Source organism: Lonchura striata, chromosome 1 (genome assembly GCF_050655825.1).
Source record: "Lonchura striata isolate lonStrDom1 chromosome 1, ASM5065582v1, whole genome shotgun sequence".
NCBI lineage: Eukaryota > Metazoa > Chordata > Aves > Passeriformes > Estrildidae > Lonchura > Lonchura striata.
In genome coordinates, this window is record NC_140703.1 from 47,711,773 (window position 1) to 47,721,840 (window position 10,068).

Here is a 10,068-nt window from a genome sequence, read left to right on the forward strand (position 1 = left end):
TATTTTATCTGCAATTTATACTGGTCTCATCAATGTGATATTAAATCCATATGTATTTTCCACCACATGACTGAATTTTAAAGCTAGTAATTATTTATACATCATTACTAATATTAAATACATTAATTTTATAGTGCTCATTAATGAATTAATTCTTTTGTTGAAAAGATTTTATTTTTTTATTTGTATTTTGGATAAGTGTCCTAGACAAGTACTCTATTTATTAATTTGAATTCATTAGCATATGCATTCTAAAATATTTGCCAGATACAACTATGCAGTTCTTTTGCATAGCTTTAGCCCATGAATAAATATGGATAAATCAGTGTACAAATCCTTTTTTTTGGTGATAATTGCAAGGGAAAGAAAAAACAAAATGAAGAAAAACCATCAACTGCACAGAAATTATTAGATGCTTAGAAGATTTTCAAAGTTATTTTTGAAATTTTGAAAGGATAAACAAAATAGAATTAACAGTAAATATATAGTCTAACATTTTTTGTACTATTGCATTCTATTCCCCACTGTAACCACTTATATAATTCTTTACAATAACTTGGATGACATCATGTGTCACACGTAAGTTGCCACTACATGAAAATTGCATATCACTCTTAAAGGAAGAAAAAGCAAGTATAAAGGCACTGTCATGTCAAAAAATATAGAAGGACAGAGCAATTAATTTTTAGATGTAGAGAAACCATGTGAAAAATAAAAATGTAGAAAATTAAGTGAGCAGAGTTCAGTATTTGTATACAGATTTGTTTGAATGTGACAGCTGTAGAATTTAAATATCTATTGCAGATATATAAATGCAGCAGTATTCAACTTACTTATTTTATAAATTGTGTTTTTAATTTTTAAAAATTGGTTCTCTGCAGAATATTTTTTCACTCTGTGGCTTTTTAGCTGTTTTATCATATCTCTTTTTATCATAAGAATGATAAAAAAAGAGTATATCTTTTTGTACCTGGTTGCCTGACAGTAGGCATGTTTAGTTATTCAAGGAAGTGGCCTGATTTTCTGAAATGGTAATGCTAATGGACATTTTAAACACCTCTTGAAAAATAATTACGGGGGAGGGGGGGTATGCATGATTCTACTGTTGTGATAAATAAATATTTCTATATTAAATTTATTTCTATGATTTTAAGATCAAACTCAGAATTCTGAAAACAGTAGATGCTTTTTCTGATCAATCTGGAGGTAGAGATAGTAATTTTAGTAAGGTAAAATGTTTGTTTGAAAGCCAGTGTTATCTGCCTTCTTTCTTCTCTTTCAAACTCCTGTTTCCTTCTTGCACCATTTACAAGTTATTAAATTTTTCATTGTGCAGCTTGTGCATCTCCTGCCTGATCCCTTGCCTTTCCTGGTGTCAGGTCAGCAGTTTCAAAAGCAAGGCCAGCTAAACAGCTTGTGCGAGTACCAATTCTGTTCACAGCGGAACAGAGCTACTCAAACCCCAGTTTTGCAGGTAACTAAGCAGAAGTTTTGACAGATCATTAGGCAGCTCTTGAGGCCAAAAAGTACCAACAGTACCGTGATCTTTTCATGAAGTAGAAGTATGATGGATCACAGTGGTTTAAAATGATCCCAGACTACTTTTGTTTCAATGCAGTAACCTATGGTTGTTTGACATGCTCACAGCACTTTGATATAGCCGGTGCTAAACAGAAATTAAAGATTTCTGTTAAGTCTTTGTTGGTTTTCTCTATATATTTTTTATAGTAATAATAATTTAGTTGTTGAAATCATTTGAAAAAAATACAGCTAGCCTGCCAGACAGACTGCGTGCTCAATACCCATATACTCACAGAAATACCTACCTTGGACAGGTTTCCTAATATTCTTTGCTCCAAGATGTAGAAATCATATGTTACATAATACCCTTTTTTTTGTTTCCAGTGTCTGTGACAGCATTTCAAATGAATTTTGGTATAATGCTCATCACAAATGGCACAGAGCCCTGCAGGTCAGCTTCTACTGTTTCTACAGAGCTCCATACAGGAGTAGCATCATTTTTAATGAATCTACACTGGCAAGATTATATAAATCTGATAAAATAATAAAACCAGCAATGTACGCGACACAACATCATTCTGCTTACTCAATCTTATCAATGTACAAAATGGACAGACATCATGAGAGGCATATAGATTTTAAAACTGGAACAATTTCACCAATATCTAACCTGACTTATTTCACATCATCAGAAATTGACCCTTTCATTTATGCATTTTCTCTAAAATGAGGTAATTCTATTAGACCAGAGAGTTTAGTATAGCACCAAAAAATCGTAGCACAAACATTATAGTTCCACAGTGTCATATGGCTTATTATACAATACTGTCATAGTGTATGGCTGGAGAAAAAACAACATTTTATTAGTTTATTAATAAAGTTAAAATATCAATAACATTTCGAAGCATAACATTTTTACTTTGTAAACCTGTAAACCATTACCAAAAATGGTAAACATTTTAATGGGTATAAATGATGACAAATCCATTTTGGGCCTTTCTCTCCCAACCAGCTATGGAGAGAACTGACTAAATATCTGCTGAATGCATCTGCAGATAAGATGAAGCATTCATTGTAATACTTCAGTTAGAAAAGAAGTCAACAAAGAACCTTAGGAATTTATCAATATCTTCCTGTTATAAAAGTAAATTATCCATTATAAAGTATTTATCAAAACCTAATAATCTGAAATTACATTCAGCACTGATTTAAGATAACCCTGTGACATTACTCTGAAATGGATTTGAAGTGGTCACACTGTTTTGGGGTCACAACTGTCAGGACAGTAGCTTTCAGCTGAGGAGTGTAGTGACATCTTCTTAAGCTTTTCCAGCTAAATTGCTGAGGCTATATTATGACTTGCCCTATCAGACACCTCCTATTGTATTTATTATGAAGACTGCCATCCAAATAATGAAAAACAGCTAAGAACTTTCTGAAAATATCTTTTTCCCAAGATGCATGCATTTTTTTTCCAAATTGTATTATCCCAGGAATTTTTTTACTCATAAACTCAAGGACTCTATGATCTAGTTTTGCATTTTTTTCAGAAGTTCCCTAGGAGATGACTTAAAAAGATGTTACTTTTTAGAGAAGACCAGATGAATGGAAATTAACTTTCCTTCCCTATGCTAAGTAAGGCTAGCAGAGGAACAGAAAGTCATGCATGGCTGACACTGAAGTGCAGAACAGATCTATTTTAAACATAATACATTGATGACATTTTTCAGAAGCTGTTCATTCTGTTACTCCTGTACTGATGCTGAGGTCTGTGGATCTTTGTATCTCCCCACATATCGTACAGTCATGTTCACAAGTATTACCCAGGTGCAGTCTTACCTTATACAGCCAGATGTCACAATATTGTGCAATTCATTATAGTTTTTCAAAATTGAATTTTCTTTCCTTTACCCTAAATGGACTTTTATATCCTACCATAGAATTGTGACAAAAAGTCTCTACCGATTTGGATAAGTAAATCGGTTTTTCCTTCCCATTTTCACATTAGCTGTAACTGCATTTTTGGAACTAAAAGGGCTACTATATACGTATATATGCATATAGGTAGATATACAGATAGATAAACAGACACTCTCTGTACATGTGCAGACACTCTGTGTAAATGTAGATGTCTGCAAATATAAAATAAAAAAGAGAAAAAAGAGTAATTTAATTTTTAGCAATGAAGAAAGATATTTTAGGGAGTTTAAATCCTCAAGAGATTTATATTTTAGAAGAAAAGCCATTCTTTGGTGGTTTAATTTTCAGTAGTTACAATGAAAATATTGTTCTTGAAAATATGTGTCTCCAAACTCTTTTGTGTTCAGTTATTTCCTTTCTGGCTTCTGAAGAATTTGGGATTCAGAGCTGACCTCTCAGCAAAGCTCTGTGGCATCCTGAGTTGTCATATGAAGAATACTCCTCACAATAAGAAAAAAGCAGAACTTATTTAGCTATTTCTTAATAAAAAAGATATTAAGAAAAATAATACAAAGCCATGAAGAGTGAAGTTTCTAGAAGAAAAAGAAATATATAATCCCTCATATATAGTATACAAACACTAGTAAAAGCTAGCATGTATGTGGTCATGTTTCTACAGCCACATTTAAAACATCTTATATTGGCACAATTATTGTTTTGATGTTTGGCTTTTTGTTTCTCTTTTTTTTTTTAACATTAGAGAGTATGTATGCATGAAAGCTCACACAGTATTTGATTATAAAAAAATATGCAAATGGAAATTTTATGAACACAACAGCAAAACTATGGTGAATTCCTCCAAGTGGTACAGCAAGAAAGACACTTTGAAATTCTACAGACTGCAGACCTGTGCCTCTCAGGTAGAAAACAGATGCATCACAATCCAAATAGTCAGCTGCTGGAAATATAGTGTTTCTAGTGATAACACTGATGTTGGTATATAAAAGAAAAATGTATCTTGCTTTTAATGATGTGCAAAACAGGTGCAAAATACTTTTTCTATGTGTTAGGCTGTCCAGATGGTAGTCATTAGATGCAGCAACAGATAATACCCTTTCTGACACTTTCCTTCCTCATGTATCAGTTAGTGTCCCAAAACTGGAAATAATGGACTATTAAAAACGAGTCAGACTCAGAAGTTTCTGAGAATACACATTATTCTCTACTTGCATGCTGTGGATGACAATTACTGCAAATGTGTGAGGAGGTTCAGGGAAGATTCAGGACTCATTTTTCTCTTTCCAGCCTTTTCTTTGTGGATACTGAGTGAATTGAACGGTTGTAGAGGGAAAGAATATGTTCTGCTAGGGGACAACATGTGATTGACTTAATTGGTTGTAATTTAACATTTGAAAGTTAGACATCTAAAATCTGAGCCAGGCATTTTTGAATCCCTTTATAGTTAATGGAGAAAAATAGATTCCTCCAGGGATATTCATCTGTTCTATCTTATGATGAGATTAATGACTCTCTAGAGGTGCCTGTTCCTTTCCATTAGCTATAAAGGGAACAACCACAGTCATAGTACTCCCTAGGATATGGTGGGGATATTTTACTTTAACTGGGCATTCTCCTCAGAGAGCAAAACTTGCCATAATTTTTTTCTCAATGCTCAGTATACTCAAGATTATGTTCCAGATTGTTGAGACAACAGCCAGTGAATCTGTTTGTGAAAATGAAGTTTCGAGTGGCTTCACTGTTTCCAAGAACCTTTGTAGCATGAGGACAACACTTGCATTTCAACACACACACACACACACACACACACACACACACACACACAGCACACACACAAACACAAACATACACACACACGTTTTGTGCTGGGGTTAAAATTCAACTTCTACAAATATAAGTGAGGGACAGCCAAGAGATATAATTAGGATGTTATATCTGTCTAAGGCATAATGGCCTGACTACTTCTTGCTCACTGAGCTTTCACACAGTTCAAATGAGCAGGATCCTTATAGGTGCCAGTGGCCAAACCCAGTAATGGAGCATGACTATATTTACATAATTTGACATCAGAAAAGATAAACATACAGTCTCCATACTTTTAAGTATTCTGTACTCTGCTTTTGTTCCAGTAGCAAGGTGTTTGTGCTATTGCAACACTGCGTCTGTGAACTGAATATGTCTTAAATTTCAGAGGGCTCCTGCAGAACTGTGCCATGGCTCAGGCAGGGTGATGCACTGGTGAACTTACCTGGCTTCAGGGTCCCTCAGGCCAATTCACACATCAGGCAAGACTGTAGCTGCCTGTAGCCAGCCATAATTACATCTCCCATCGACTAGTGACTTACAGTCAGCTACTGCTTCTAAATGTGAAATTGAATTCCTGAATTTACCATGCTGTAGTCTAAGAACAGAATACATAACTATTTCTTAGACCTAATATTTTTCCTAGCAGCCCCAGTTTATGCCTTGATAACCCTGCAGACTATCTTCCTTCTTGACAGGACTGAGTAACTCAAACCTGTCTAAAAGTGTCAGTGTCTAGCGTGATCTCCATCATTTTCTAAAACAGATGATCCCACGTTTTAACAAAGTAGCCTAATGCTTAAGAACTCAGGAACATAAAGGAAAAATCAAACCAAACAAATCCATATATTTCCTTTGGCATGTGAGGGATTCAGGGTCTTACAACTCTACAGCAGGTAGAGCTTTCTGGACACAATTCTACAAACTTGTCTACTAGTCTGAGATGCAAAAGGGCTGTGATGCACACACAAGGACAAGAAATGGCTTATAATGCAGTCTGCAACCTCCTTCCTGATGCCCTTCTTTCTGAGGACATCCAAGTCTCCCCAAGGAGTGGACTGTGCTGGGTGGGTTGTTTCAGCAGCTGACAGGAATCTCCTTGGGGCTCTTTATGCTCAGGGCTCCCCTCTTTTTTCATAGCAGAAGAAATCCAGGGCTAAAGTGGGGACAAGTTTTGTCACTCAACTGGCAACTTCCAGCTTCCTGATGGGAATGAGTGTGGCTCCCTAGGCCTCAAAGGCTTTTTTCTATCTGGAATACTAGAAATATCTAGGAAATATCTAGTCTAGTCAATGTCAAATTCTCCTCACAGACACTGAGTAAAAATCTCAAAATCTTTATGCAAGATATAGTTTAGACTGCAGGGCAAGCATTGAAATTCAGATGCTTCTACCAGTCCCTTGTACTTACCTTATTAATTTTTATTTATAGTTTTCATTTAGCTTTTTTATAACTTTCACATAAACATTCCTCCAATTAAAATATGAACAAGCAGGATATGTAGGATATTGTGAAAGAAAATAAATATTTAATAATTTTAATATTGTCTCTCCACGAGAGGATAATAACCAAAGTATATTCCAAAATCCTGATGATTAGTGCATGTTTCTTAGTGATGTAATTAGGGTAGATCTTCTGCCTAAAAAAAAAAAAGTGTGTACTTTGATTGTGGATCTATATCTAATAAATTTTGTTAACATGTAGGTCATTAAGTTCCTGCCAATCTGCATCTACATGGAGGCTGAACTTATGAAGTCAGGCTTGGAAAGTTGGAGTTCAGCCTGGAGAAGAGAAGGTTGCGTGGAGACTTCATAGCAACCTTGCAGTACCTGAAGAGCACCCAGGGATGATCGAGTTTCTCCATTAACTATTCCTACTCTTTGTCAGGAGCTGTGGGGATAGGACAAAGAGTAATGGGGTCAAATTGAAAGAGGGGAAACTTAGGTCAGAAATAGGGAAGTAATTCTTTACTTTGAGGGTGTTGAGACAGTGGATCAGGTTTCTTAGGGAGGTTGTGACTGCCCCAGCCATGGCAGTGCTCAAAGCCAGGGTGGATAAAGTCTTGAGCAACCTGGTCTAGTGGAAGGTACCCCCGCCCTTGGCAAAATGGGTTGTGACTAGATGATCTTTAAGGTACATTCCAACCCCTTAACATTCTATGATTCTATGATTTAACGGGATCCATTAACAAAGCTGGAAAATCCTTTAAATAATTTGCTTTACTAAGGTTTTGAAACATAATTTTAACTGAATCTATTGTGTTTGTATTACAGAAAGATAAAATTTTATTAGTTAAAGAGTCAAAAGTGACCTGCAGTGAAGAGATACACTGATCCATACAATCCCCTTTTCATGCTGCTACTACTGGCAGCAGCATGTTGAGAACGTGCTTTTATTTTGAAATTATTTGAATTAGTGAGAGTCCAGATTGCTCCGATTCATTTAGAAGAAGCTTAGTTCCATTATACTGGTTTATCGCTCATGCAGCAGAGTCTGTAGATGTCTAATCTAGTAATTATCACACTATCTTCCCTGGCCTCTATTAAGAAAACCAGAGCCAGTTTTCAAAAGGGGATGAAGCAAGAAACATTGTTTTAAATCTGCCTGATCTGAATTTTCCACTCTGCAGGGCAAAGGGGAGGGGTGGGGAAGGGGGATGGGAGAGAGACGGAGAGAAGGGAAGGGAGGAAAAAGGAAAAAGAAAAGGAAAAGAGAGGTCTTGTTTCATTTTTTCAGCAAAGGAGCAATTCCTTGAGAGTTTTTGATCCTACTTTGCAATATTAGAAGCTTATTTTATCACATAGAATAGCTTTTTAGCAGTAATTCAGTATTTCTACTATTGCAGCAGTGAATAGTCACAAAACATTTTCCTCTTTCTGGCACCTGCGTGAAGCTGTGACTTATGAATATGCTAATGAGTCTGCAACCAGAACTGGCTGGGGTTCAACACTTGCACACAATTAACGCTCAGGCTATCAGCACTGCTGGGAGGCTGACTGCAGAAAGTAATATTTAGATTGATCAATTCAACATAATACACTTAGTATACAACAGAGGGTTTAAAAATAACAGCTGAAAGTTATTCTGTGAGAACACAGAGAAACTTTTAATTTTAAGTCCTTTCTGTAAGAATTCTGGATGGTAATTATCCAGTTTAAATCCTTGGCATCACAAAAGATGGTCCTTGTAGCACATTACATATTTTAATGCAGGAAAATAAAAGCATGTACTATTAGTGAATACTCCACTTATTAATGTTTATGCTTCATTTCCCTCAAAACATCCATGTGTCTGTTAGCCGTGAATGCTGAAAAGCAGTTCCTTGCAGTGCATACAGAAATGTCTTCTATATAATATCTGGTATTTATGCTTTTAATATTAGGAGAAGCAGTACTGCCTATGGGGAGGATATATGAACTAGGCATCAAACATACCGGCAAATGTTTCCACTTACAGGCCATTTCTAGAGTTAAAACATAAAACCCATATAATTAGAATTATAAATATGAATATCAATATCAAAAGTTTAATTTACCATGATTCACTGTGACAATATATGGTTAGAGAGTAAACCCATATATTTTCAGAAATGAGCACTCCTAGATTCTATTTATGCTATTAAATGAGAGGTGAAAATATTCTGTATTTACTACTTCTGGTAATTGACTGATATTGCAGAAATTTGAAATTGACTCTGCATATCTGGACAGACCCTAAGACTCAGAGTATTTAGAAAACAATTAATATATATTTTTAAACTTGTGGTATAGCTTCAGATGAAAGAACATATCTATTTTTAAGTACATTCACAAATAGTTCTTTGTTTTATTTGATTTTGATATTAATAGGTTAAAAATGAATATGGTTTTACCTGGACAATGATATCGAAATATCCTCCAGATAGACTTCTGATAGGCAACTCATAATTAGAAAATACACAGACATAAATAATTTCTAACAATTCCTATAGTTTTGAGCTCTGCAAATCCTTTGCTCCCAAGCAAGCATTTTATCAGAAATTAATGATATGCCATGCTCAAAGGGCACACATATGAGCTTTCAGTTTCACAGAAAGAAGAATTATTTTACAGGGCAGTGGAATTCCAGACACAGTGAGAGGCCATGCAAGTGCTTCTACTTTGGTATTTTTCTAAGAGTTACACAAAAGAGCAATATTCAGTCTTGCATTTCTTAATGTAACTAGCTTAAATCTCTTATGATATATATTCTTCCTAAAACCTGATCTTTTTTTTAGTTTTACTTATCATATTCCATGGCAGATGGCTTACTTCAGTGTATGTGAACCCAAAATAAAGGTACTTCTGAGAAATCCTTTGAAAAAAACATTACTGTGTAGGCTTACACATGAATGTTACAAACAACTAAAAACTTAATGTCAGAGAAACAGAATTTTGCACTGTTTTCCTAACAATAACTGTTTATTCACCAGTCTAGTCTTCCCAGTTTTATTTTTAAAAATATGTTGCAAGTGTAAAAGAGCAGTGCATTCCATTCATTTCTTTCAGAAGCTGCAAGTCAGTCAGCCTTACCAGAAAATGCTCTCCAAAATACCTTGTAAGTTGCTGTATTTCCAGTTCAAATGTGTAAGCACAATATAGCAGTTACTTTGTGACTATTGAAGAAAACGTTAATATTTTGGAATAGGAAAACCAATTTTGTTCTGTCTGCCCTGAGAATGTATTGTTCTAGTAGTTATTATTTTACTGTGATATGCCCATATAATAACATATAATGACATTTGCAGGTTCAAGCTGCAAGGATGTTACCTTGTTAGTTGTATTATAA